Raw genomic sequence first — 13,208 nt, 5'->3', positions numbered from 1 at the left:
AGTAATTCCAAAAATTGGTACTGAGATATGGGGCATTGTTTTAAGGATACCTGAAAATCTGGAAGTTGCTTTGGAAGTGGGTAATGGACAGAAACTTTATCTCATCTTCCCATCTTATTCTGATCCCTCCAAACAGAAACTTTCTAGAGACTGGCTAAATTCTTGTGACCAAAACGGTGACAGTCATACAAACAATGAGATCCAGGTTGATGTGGTCTCAGATGGAGATAAGCAATATATTGATAACTGAAGTAAATTTCGCTCTTTCTATGTGTTAACAAAGAACCCAGTGGCATTGTGCCCCTACTGTAGGAATCTTTGAACTTGAGAGAAATAATTTAGGGAATCTGGTAAAAGAAATTTGTAAGTAGCAAAGAGTTTAAGATGTGGCTTGGCTATCTCTATCAGTGCATATATACTCATATTTGTGAGCAAAAAGATAATCTAAAACTAAAACTTCTATTTAAAAGGAAAGCAGAGCATAAAAGTTTGCAAAATTTGCAACCCAATCATCCAATAGGAAAAAAAAAAAAAAACGTTTTCTAGGGAGAAATTATGCTGGCTGCAGAAATTTGCATAATAAAAAGTAGCTGAATATTAATAGCAAATAAAATGGAAAAATTGTGATTGTAGAAAACACAATGGGAGAAATGCCTTCAAGGCATTTCTGAGACCATCACAGCAGCCATCTCATCATAGGACCAAACATCTAGAAGGGAAGAATAGTTTTGTGGGTCAGTACCAGAGCTCCACTGCCCTGTGCAACCTTAGGTCACTGTTCGCTTGTCCCATCTTTTCCAACTCCAACCATGGCTAAAGAGCCCCAAATATTCTCCTGAGGGTGCAAGATATATACCTTGGTCACTTCCATGTGATTTTAAGACTGCATGTGCACAGATGGCAAGAGTTGAATTTAGGGGCCTCCGCCTAGATTTGAGGATATATAAAAATGCCTAGATGGGCTGGGTGTGGTGGCTCACGCCTGTAATCTGAGCACTTTGGGAGGCCCAGGCAGGCAGATCACAAGGTGAGGAGATAGAGACCATCCTAGCTAACACGGTGAAATCCTGTCTCTACTAAAAAATACAAAAAATTAGCTGGATGTGGTGGCAGACGCCTGTGGTCCCAGCTGCTCAGGAGGCTGTGGCAGGAGAATGGCATGAACCTGGGAGGTGGAGCTTGCTGTGACCACGCCACTGCACTCCAGGCTGGGTGACAGAGCAAGACTCCATCCCTCCCCGCCCAAAAAAAAGCATAGATATCCATAGTCTGCTACAGGGGCAGAACCCTCATGAAGAACCTCTGCAAGGTCAGTGTAGTGTATAAAAATGCCTAGATGTCCATAAGTCTGCTTCAGGGGCTGAGGTCTCATGGAGAACCTTTACAAGGTCAGTGTAGAGAGGACATATGGGGTTAGAGCCCCAACAGAGTCTCCACTGAGGCACTGTTTAGTGGAGCTATGAGAAGGCCACTGCCCTCCAAACACCAAAATGTTAGATCCACTGACAGCTTAATCCATGAGTCTGAAAAAGCTTCAGGCACTCAATGTTTGCCCGTGAAAGCAGTTGTGGGGGCTATGGCCTCTAGATCCACAGAGGTGTAGCTACTCAAGGCCTAGAGAGCCCATCTCTTACATCAGTGTGGCCTAGATATGAGATATGGAGTCAAAAATTATTTTGGAACTTTGAAATTTAATAATTGCTTTGCTGGCTTTAGAACTTGCATGGGGCTTTTATACCTTTGTTTAGGCTAATTTATTTCTTTGAGAACAAATGTATTTACCCAATTCCTGTACCCCCATTGTATCTTTCCTTTTGTTTTTTTTTGTTGTTGTTGTTGTTTTGTTTTTGAGAGTGAGCCCGGGAGTCTCACTCTGTTCCCCGGGCTGGAGTGCAGTGGCGCGATCTCGGCTCGCTGCAACCTCTGCTTCCCAGGTTCGAGCGATTCTTCTGCCTCAGCCTCCTGAGTAGCTGGGACTACAGACGTGTGCCACTATGCCCAGCTAATTTTTGTATTTTTAGTAGAGATGGGGTTTCACCATGTTGGTTGGCCAGGACAGTCGCGATCTCTTGACCTCATGATCCCCTGCCTTGGCCTCCCAAAGTGCTGGGATTACAGGTATGAGCCACCACGGCCTGCCCCTGTATCCACATTGTATCCTATCAGTATATAATTTTTTTTACAAGCTCATAGGCAGATATAACTTGTCTTTTCTCAAATGAAACTTTTGACTGTGGACTTTTAAATTAATGCCAAAAAGAGTTAAGACTTGAAAGACTCTTGGAAATAGATAACTGTATTTTGCCATGTTAAATTTGGAAGGGGTCAGGGGTAGTATAATATGGTCTGGATTTATGTTTCTGACAAAATATAATGTCAAATTATAATAAACAATATAAGAGAAGGGGCCTCTTAACAGGTAATGCGATAATGGCAGCACATACATCTCTTTGCTCTTTTTGTGATAGCGAGTCCTCAAAATGAAAATAGTTAGCTTGCCTTAGTTATATAGAAAGAAAAAGGTCCTCAGAGATCCTCCAGAGCAGGGAATGTCAGTGCCTCATTTCCATAAAACAAAAAAAGAGCCTGGAGCTGGGTGTGGTGGCTCACGCCTGTAATCCCCACACTTTGGGAAGCTGAGGAGGGCAGATCATGAGGTCAGGATATCAAAACCATCCTGGCTAACATGGTGAAACCCCGTCTCTACTAAAAATACAAAAATTAGCTGGGTGTGTTGTCGCATGTCTGTAATCCCAGCTACTTGGGAAGCTGAGGCAGGGGAATCGCTTGAACCAGGGAGTCGGAGATTTCAGTGAGCTGAGAATCACACCGCTGCACTCCAGCCTGGACACAGAGCGAGACTCCATCTCACAAAAAAAAAAAAAAAAAAAAAGCAGCCTGGAAAAAGGAAATCAGGCTGAAGACACAGATAAGGAAACTAGCACAGGGTGTTATGCCTGGAGACATGCTTGTGGCTGGCACAAAAATAACAGAACCTCTGGCCCGTTTGGATAAGAGCTTATGCAAACCTTAGGCTCACTAAGATAAGTGAAGAAGGCATGGCATAAAAATCCCTTCTATTTTTGTGGAGTCAGCATGATCAGGACATTTTTTTTTCTCTTTTTGTGGACATGGGCATGATGGTTGCAGCAGGTTCCACTGGGTAGTTTTATTTTCTTTTGTGGACAGCGATTCTGGCCTCTGTGAATTATCACTTTAGACCCTGATTGGCACTGGGCCAAGCTCTCCAACTGGTTTCAGACCAGGGTCCCAGGCCAAGCTGTTATCCAAGACAGACTGAAGACTAAGCACATTCCTTACCCTTTCCAGTCTATAAAAACCCTAGAACTGGCCTTATAATGGGAAACCAATTCAGCCGTCAGCCACTGCTCACAAAAAGTTTTATCTTTTTGCTTATTAAACTTCTGCTTCTACCTTATCCTTGTATCTGCACTCCTTTATTGTCTTGGATTAAAAAAAAACTCTGATGATTATCTCAAACAATGAAAGACTGCTAAATCTTGGTGCATTGGTGAGACTGCAACATATTTTGGTACATTGATTGAGAAGAAAAGAATTCATCAGAAAGTTGAATAAAAGCATATTTTTAACTTTAACCCTTTACTTTCATTTCTGAGGCTTCTTGTCTATTCCAATCCAGTTTCCTTTCACAGAGGGCCTAGCCATGATGTGGTATTGAAAAGAGGTCCTAGGCCAACTGAAGATTTCCAGCTGGGGCTATATCTTGGTGTTACCTCAGGGTCTTTGGACTAACATCCAGTTCCCAACAGCCCATCAGGGTGTCAGCAAAACAACTTCTAGTCTTTTCTCATCACATATTCTTTTTTTTCTTGTGGATATCTTGTCTCTAATCCCTATTTTGTATTCAATGTTCTAAGTGTTTTTGCAAGCTAGGGATATAATCCTGCTGGGTAGAGTTAGTCTGTGTCTTAGTAATTACAAATGTAATTCAAAAAATTGTTATTTTTTTTGTTTCCTAGAAACAAAGGGAATTCAAATTTCTGTCTAAATTCTTACCTAATAAAGACCCTTCTATCCCTTAATAATAGACACTCATGGCACCATATGGGATAATAGTTCTTCCTGAGTGAATATTCTTCTCTCTATTTGTATTGTTTTTCATTCTGTATGAGTCCAGCACAATCCAATGAATCTAAAGATTCTATATGAGATAAATTAATTTTCTTATTCTGAGGAGGCTGCTTCCAGCGTAACCCTACATCACCACCTAGTGGAGTGAAATTTTTCTCCATGTGGAGCCTTGTCAGCCCTCTACCACAAAAGACTAGTTTCCCAATTCTTTTTTCCTTTTACTTTTTTTTTCTTTTGAGATGGAATTTCACTTTTGTTGCCCAGGCTGGGTGCAGTGGCACAATCTTGACTCAACGCACCCTCCATCTCCCAGGTGTAAGTGATTCTCCTGCCTCAGCCTCCTGAGTAGCTGGGATTACAGGCATGCGCCACCACACCTGGCTAACTCTGTTTGTATTTTTAGTAGAGATGCGGTTTCTCCATGCTGGTCAGGCTAATCTTGAACTCTGGACCTCTGCTGATCCACCAGCCTCAGCCTCCCAAAGTGCTGGGATTACAGGCATGAGCTGTCATGCCCGGCCCCTTTTACTTTTGTCTATCGGTAATCAGGCCCATGTCCTATTTGTAGACAAGAAAACTCTACTTTCAACAGCTGAGAGAAAGCCATCCTGATAAGACAGACTTTGCTTCAATAATGATGTCATCAATGGAAGGGAAGCCATTTAATTTGTATGCTTTTTTTGAAGCACCCATTCTTCATTCGACTACTTTGGGATTTAAACATAAAAGAAATTTTATGTTTGGAAGTTAGTCCATCCTATTTTGTGGGATTCTGATTTTTAACTGGTACCATAGCAAGGGAAGTCAGAGATGGTATTAAAACACTCCCTTCATTAAAAAGTATTGCCAAAGTCCAAATACTACATTATCTCTTCCAGGCCTCTGGAGTACCTTGGAAGCCTTTTGGGCTGAGTGGGACTAAGAATCCAGCAGGGCAGAAAACTAAGTTCTTGTACAGATGGGCTTGACTAGTCCTGCCTACCAGCTCCTCTGGGTCCATGGGTGAAGATCACACTTGCAATCATGGGACAACATTTATGACAGTCACCAGGACCCACAGGAGAGGGGGAAGGAGGAGAAGGGAAATGCCCTTTCTCTCTTTCTTCACTCTGGAGGACACCAGTAGAAGGAAGAGTACTGATAAATGCATTGTTTTTTCCTCTTTTTTTAGATGGGTAATAAACCATTTGCAGTCTGTACTCCCCTTGACTGCATTCTGAATCCCTGAAACTCCTTTGGATCTAAAATCCTGAAAAGAAAATGGCTTATATTCTATTGCCCATAAGGCATATAAAACAATATTACCATATTGGAAATGAATAAACCTAGTCTTCTAAAGAAGTCTTGATTTCTATATTATTTAACAACTAGATATTTTCTGTAGGTGGTAGGGAAAATGGTCTGAGCTTCCCTATTTATGGCTTACTTTGTCCTGTGAAACAACTCAATGTTTGTAATCATTGTACAGTTAACCCTGACCTTTTTGCAACCATGTAAGGGAAGCCTAGAAAAGACAGTTCCCCAAAGTCAAAGAGACAAACCCTCAGGGAACGCCAAATGGAATTTCAGGGTGTCCTGTCCCACTTATTCTGGGATCTTAATAGCCAAATTATTAGCTGCCCCAGTGTGTCACTTAAGAAATTCCCTCTTTCACTCCTGCCACAGGAGAAAATGTCTCATGGCCATAGTGCTATTAGGATTTGTGTTCCATTCTTATTGAAGGATTATAGATAAATAAAGGGGAACCTGGGCAAGTTTTCTAATGACCCTGATAGATATATAGAGGCTTGCCAAAATTTAACCCAAGTGTTTAATCTTATGTAGAAAGATACTATAATACTTTTAAGTCAAACCTAACCATTGCAGAAAAGCAGGCACGTTTACAGGCAGCAGAAACATTTGGAGATGAACAACACATCCCCTAGAGTTACTAAAAGTTTGCAAGGGAAAAATCTAGCAGAAGGGAGGGCACAAAAGAAGAGGGTTAGCAGGTAGCAAAATTTTCATTCCCAATAGGAAAGGAGGCAATACCCCTTGAAAATCCCAATTGGAATCCCAATATTTCTGTAAATTAATGGAAAAGAACTATCTGATATGCATACTGGAAGGCATGAAAAGGCCTTCCAGGATCAAACCTCTTGATTAATATAAGCTCTTCATAATAAATCAAAAAATCAGATGAAAAACTCCTTAGCCTTTATAGAAAGGCTGAGACAGGCATTAATAAAACACACCTATCTATCTCCTAATTTATTTGAGAGACAATTAATTAAAAAAAAAACAAGTTTATTATACAACCAGCTTCTTATATCAAAAAGATGTTGAAGAAACTGGCCATAGGTCCAGATAGCTCTCTAGATAATCTCTAGAAAGGGGCTACTTTGGTCTCATACAGCAGAGACTGGGAGGAGGCCCAGGAGAAAGTGAGAAAATACAACAAAAAAACAGAGGCTCTAGTGGCCACATCACAGGAGTATAAAATTCAGAATCCCTGAGTTGTATCTTCTAACTGCTACCAATGTGGCAAACAAGGGCACTTCAAAATGGATTTTCCAGATAGCAGGAAGAAGCCACCTCAACCCTGTCCAGCCGGTGGTAAAGACCACTAGAAGTCAAATTTTCCTTTGATATGTAGCTCACAAGGTCTATACCCAGTCTCCAAAATAATTCAGCAGGATTACAGGGTCCCAGTGCTCAATTTCCCAGCTTTAGTGGCTCAAACTGCCATCACTCTCCAGGAGCTCCGGGTGATTTTGGAGGTAAAAGAGAGAAAGGTAGACTTCCTTTTGGAACCTGGAGTCAGGAGCCAGTCTCTGCTCTCCTTGTCAATCCAGGCCTCCCCTTCCCTCATGTCACAACCCTGGTAGGCATCTCTGGAAAGTTCTTAACGTGATATTTCTCACAGTCTCTTAGTTGTAGCTGGGAAGACTTGTTATTTACTCATGTGTTTTTAATTAATTTTGCCTGAGAGTCTGACTCCTTTAATATGTAGAGATATTCTAGCTTGTATGGAAGCCACTGTATTTATAGCTCCAGTACAGACTCTTTGTCTCTTTTTTAGTAAAAAGCAATGTTTCCCTTGACTAAGTCAAGGGAAAATAGGCTGGGCTACAGCCACTCCAGTCCAGATTCACTGTAAAGTCATCACTTCTTTTCCTAAGCAGAAGCAGTATCCTTCTATAGCCAGAAACTAGAAAAGAACTACAAGCCATTATTAATAATTTAAAATAACAGTACATTCTCAGACTTTGCAACAGCTCTTGCAACATCCCAATATTAGAGATACAGAAACCCAGTGGAGAATGAAGTCTAGTTTAGGACTTCATCTCATTAATAAAGCTGTAGTTTTGATCTATCTGATAGTTTCTAATTCTTATACTTTGCTAACTCAAATACCTGAGGGACCTAAATGGTTCACAATTCTGGACCTTAAGAAGGCTTTTTTCTGTATACCATTGCACCTTGACACCCCATACTTGTTGGCTTTGGAGGATCCCTGTTTAACATGGACAGTACTGCATCAAGGGTTCTGAGACAACCCCCACTTGTTTGGGGAAACATTATCAAAAGACTTTTCTAAGTTCTGTTATTCTTGGATTAAACTTTCACAATATGTAAATAATATTCTCCTTTGTGCTCCAACTGTGGGTGTTTCTTAAGAAGGCACTGAGTTTCTTCTTAATTTTCTAGCATATACAAGATACAAAATTTCTAAATCTGAACCTTAGCTCTGACAGACTTCAGTAAAAGCTAAGGTACTTAGGTCTAATTTTGTCAGAAGGGAACAAAATATTGGGGAAAAAAGACTAGTAAGCCTATGTAGTTTTTTCTCCTCCCCAAACCATGAAACAGCTAAAAGAATTTTGGGGCATTACAGTTTTCCATAGATTGTGGATACTTGGGTACATTAAAATAACTGCTGTTAATAACACCTTATGAAAGAAACTCAAGCAGCTAAAACTCCCTTCCTAATTTGGGAACATAAGGCTCAAAATGCTTTCAATCATTGAAAACAAGCCTTATTTAAAGTAATTGTCCTCACTCTTCCTATAAAGAATTCATTTTATCTTCATCTCAGAAGGAAAGGGGATAGCCATGACTGTTTTACGTCAGCCTAAGGTCCAGCCAGCAGCCAGTCGATTACCTAAACAAGGAATTTAACCTGGGGACTAAAGGATGGCTGGCTTGCCCTCACTGTAGTTTTAGTGGTGGCCTTGCTTGTGTCAGAAGCTACTAAGGTGACAGGAGGAATGACTTAGCTGTTTACATGCCCCCATAATGTAGCAGGACTGCTGTCCTTTAAAGGAATTCTCTGGCTAACAAATAACCACCTCCTCAAATATTAAGCTTTGCTGTTGGAAGGATCTGCAGTTGAGTTGAAGACCTGTCTTTGCCTAAACCCAGTCACTTTCTTCTGAAGGGAAACTGGAGAACCTAAACATAATTCTGAACAAATAACGATACAAACATATGCGGCCCCAGAAGACCTCAGGGAAATTCTCCTAGAAAACTCAGACGGGACTGTCTTTGCAGATGGAAGTTATTTTGTAGAATGAGAAACCCATAGGGCAGAGCATGCAATAGTCATCCTGAATAACTTTACTAAAACCATATCTCCCTCATCAGGTACAAGTGCTCAATTAGCTTAATTCATTGCCCTCATAAGGATAATTGAACTAAGCAAAAGAAAGGCAGATAAGATATGTGCTGATTCCAAGTATGTTTTCATGGATCTTCATGCTCATGCCACTATTTGGAAAGAAAGACACTTTATGAATGTTAATGGGTCTCCTATTGAAATAGATTGTTGTCCTCAGTTTTCCTTCTGTGGGAAGTGGCAGCAATGCATTACAAAGGACACCATAAGGGGATAGATAAAGTAGCTGAAAACAAAATACAGATAAGTCAGCAGCAATAACACCCCAAGGTACCTGTGCCCTTGAAGCTTCTCTAATTTGGGAGGGCTCCATAAGAAAATTAAAACCTCAGTGTTCCCCTTCGAAGAAAGTATGGGCTACCCCTTGATGATACACTCTTTAGCCCTCAGGATGATTGCAATCAGAGAATGGCAAACTTTACTTGCCATCATCCAGCAGGTGAAAAATTCTTAAGATCCTTATCTTCTCAGTTGGGAAATGATAAAACATCAACTTGCCCAGAGATTTTCCTCAGGTAAAAATCTACCAAAAACAGTCAAACACGTTGTTAATGCTTGTGACACCTGCCTCAAAAACAATCCCTTCAACAATCGGCTTGTTCCCCCAGCCCCCTGCAACTCAAAAAATGGGAAGTTGCCCGAGGGATAACTGACAAATGGCTTTTTCCCATATGCCAAAGACAAAGGAGATTCAGTACCTCCTGGGGTGGGTGGATACCTTCACTAACCAGGTAAGAGCATTTCCATGTCTAACAGAACAGGCCTCTAAGGTGATAAAAGCACTAGTCAATAAAATAATTTCACCCTTTGGACTACCTAAATACCTCTGAAGTGGCAATGGCTCCTCATTTAAGGTGCATGTTACCCTGAGGGTCTCAAAAGCACTAAGCGTGCAATATGACCTTTTTTTTTTAGACGGAGTCTTACTCTGTCACCAAGGCTGGAGTGTACTGGCATGATCTCGGCTCACTGGAACTTCCACCTCCCAGGTTCAAGCGATTCTCCAGCCTCAGCCTCCCGAGTAGCTGGGACTACAGGCTCACGCTACCACACCCAGTAAGTTTTGTATTTTCAATAGAGACGGGGTTTCACCATATTGTCCAGTATGGTCTCGATCTCTTGACCTCGTGATCCACCCAGCTTGGCCTCCCAAAGTGATGGGATTACAGGCATGAGCCACCGCGTCTGGCCACAATATGACCTTTATTGTGCTAGGAGACCAGTATTCAGGGAAGATAAAGAAAACATGATATCATTAAAAGACACTTAGGGAAGTTTTCTCAAAAAACTCATTTCCCCTGAATTGCTCTCCTTACTGTAGTCTTAGTGTGGGGAAAGAACACCCATTTAAGGATGGGGTGGAGCCCTTTTAATGGACAGCCTTTCCTTACCAATAACTTTATATCAAGAAACTTCTATATTTTTAAATATGTAATCTCCTTGTCCTACTTCTAGCAAAAATTTAAAAAGCTATCAAAAGTAAAATCCCTAAAACTAGTGCCACCTCTGCTCAACTCAGGAGAGTTGATACTTGCAAAGGCTTTTCCCTTTTTTTCACTCTCTATGTCCCAGCTGGTGGGGACCTTACACCATCTTTCTCCATACTTGCTCGGTGGTGAAGATTGTGGTACTCAACTCATAGATTCATCGCACTGGAATAAAGTCTTGGAATGCAGAGGGAATGACCCCTGACAGCCCAAAAAAGGATTTCAAATATTAGTTTCAAAAAGCCAGAAAATTCCAACAAAAATTACAAAAAATAATTAAGTTACTAAGAACCATCTGTTCAGCTCAATACCAACCTTACCTTACCAGATACATTTAGTCATTTCTACCTTTTTCTTGAGATGTGTTGTCAAATACTAAAACTTTCCTTAATGTATACTTGTAGTAAGATTTTACCAATCCATGTGATTACATTTGTAACCGCAAAGACCCCCAAGAGGAAATTATATGTCCATGTAATTAAGATTTTAAATAGAAATTTATTACATCATACTTACAGAAATTGTGGTGCTTACTTTGCTTTTTCCAGTAGGACTGTATACTGTGGCACCTTCTAAATGAAATATCAGACAGGAGTCTCTGTTGCCGTAATCTTTTGCTTAGTTATTATTCTTATAGCAGGTATAATAGTCAACATAAAAATAAATATGAAGATTTTGTTACTACCAAATTTACTAACATTCACTGTTAGATGTAGTAATGCTTCATATCCTTTGGACCATATAGTATCAGCCATTGCCCATCTGTACAGCAAGGCCGATTGCTGTGTTTGCCCTTAATCATTTTCTCAGTTTAATAAAGAACTCTTTAATACTGTGAGACTCACTATCTTAGTGTTTCCTCTGCAGGCTTTATATTTAACCATTAAGGATTTAATAGGTATAAATAAAACATTGTATGAAAGCATTTTTAACTCCATTCAAAAAGACACACACCCCAAAGGTAAAACTCACATTCTTAAGCTAGTTAAAGTTAATTAAAAAAAAATACCTCCCTCTGCTTTAAGAGCAGGGGAAAGATACCAGACTTTGGAAACTAAATATTGCAACACTATGCTTATAATTGCTAAAAGCATGGTGATCTAGAGACTAAGAAGAAACAAGGGTAATAGCAAACATTGGGAGAGATTATGGAAATTTCTCTAACAATCTAGCCAGACCTCCCACGTGGAATTCTCACTGGGAATTGCTACCCTGGGCAAAAATGCCACCCCCTGCCAAATGTATTATCAGCTAATAAGTAACATATGGTCTTTCCAAAACTTGCCCACACATGAAATTCCAGACTCTTATATAATATTTAATAATGGTAGTATTCTGCAAATTTGTGAATGGACAGGGAATGTCTGGAACAATAACCCCTGTAAAAAAGGTTATCTAAGATACTGGCCAGGACATATTGTGTTCATAATCTTAAAAATATATTTGCCAAAAAAATTTTCCATCCAACACGTAAAGTTCAAAATGGTACCATGGATGCTTATACTAGTATAAATATACTTATCTTGAGAATACTCCCATTAAATGTAGGGAAGGTGACCTTAAAGACCTGAACTAAATCCACTAAAACCTCCCTAAACTACAGTATAGAACCATTTCTCCAGGGAATGGGACTTTGCTTTATTTTTGGCTCCTGGCTACACTTAATCCTCTCCAGGCACTAAAAAGGAACATGCACTATAGTGGCAGTGGTTTCCACTCTGTTATTTTTAAACCAAACCTCTATCACAGTAGCATTGTCGGGTGAAATCCTCAATCTGGGATTTTTTTTTTTTTTTTTTTTTTTTTAAGAGAGAGTGCATTTTGTTACACACAGCAAAACTAAAGATTACTTAGCCTTATGCTATCATATGAAAATTTAACTAAAACAGAAAACTGAAAAGGACATACATGTGACAATCTGATTTAATATTAAAAAAAAAAACCAGAAATAGGACATGCAATAGCTGGAGGACTATTTTAGTTTGGTGATATGTCCTTTTTGAAATATCAGTTCCTACTATTTCTATCATGGTGCAACAAGGGTGGAAGGCAACTGTAGCAGCCATAGAAACCCAACAATAATCCCTAAATTTTTTAGACTTGGTGTAAAGCAAAATAAACAAACTCTTAATGTCCTTATGACTAAAGTAGGGGGCACCTGTGCAGTCTTAAATAAAACATACTGTTTCTGGGTCAACATTTCCAGTCAGGAAAAGCAAAATTTACAAATGCGTCAAAAACAAATTACAATTATTAACAAATTAATGAAAAACTAAAACTCTGTTTCCAGTTGGCTACAGTCCCTTTTGAGTGGATTCCAGTCTTCATTTTGGACCTGGTTAGCTCCTCTACTAGGACCTCTCTTTTTTTATGTTTTCTGTTAATGTTTGGAGCTTGCATACTTACTATAACTTGAATTATTCTCTCTCACCTAAAAGCTATCGAGCTCTAAAGGGTAATGCAAGTGAAACCATGTATGGATGGGCCTCTCTTCTGAGGACCCTTAAACTGGCCCCAGAAGCTGCTGTTTCCTATACAATACTGCTTTCCAGCAGGAAGTAGCCAAAAAGATCAAGACCCAATTTCCCTAACAGTAGTTATTGTCTCTACTACTGAAGGGGGACTGAAACAAGTTAGTTAGCTTGTGTTAGGTAGATAGCAAGGGAAGGGTCCTCAGAGAGCCCCCAATCTATGGGGTCAATGCCTCATCCCCACATCACATAAAAAGCAGCCTGGAATGTAAATCAACCTGTGGGCACCGATAAGGAAAATAACACAGGATGTTTTGCCTGGAGACATGCCTGCAGCTGCAAAATAAAAGTACCACCAGTCCAACTGGATAAAAATTTGCCCAATCCTTCAGCTCTCTCAGATAGGTAACAAGACCTGGCATAATGATGACTTTGTCCTTTGTATAGTCAGTGATCTCTCAGTAAAAAGTGTCTTCCCCT

At 40.0% G+C, this 13,208-nt stretch overlaps 1 long non-coding RNA gene across 1 annotated transcript in view; it reads left to right on the top strand.

Moving 5' to 3' along the window:
• Positions 1–13,208, top strand: part of LOC134760968 (uncharacterized) — a 52,571-nt gene that overhangs the window by 14,215 nt on the left and 25,148 nt on the right. The window contains exon 2 of the long non-coding RNA XR_010139095.1: positions 9,686–9,826. This is a non-coding gene — a long non-coding RNA (uncharacterized LOC134760968). The remainder of the gene's footprint in view (positions 1–9,685; positions 9,827–13,208) is intronic.

Source organism: Pongo abelii, chromosome Y (assembly GCF_028885655.2).
Source record: "Pongo abelii isolate AG06213 chromosome Y, NHGRI_mPonAbe1-v2.0_pri, whole genome shotgun sequence".
NCBI lineage: Eukaryota > Metazoa > Chordata > Mammalia > Primates > Hominidae > Pongo > Pongo abelii.
This window is presented reverse-complemented; position numbering and strand designations above follow the sequence as displayed.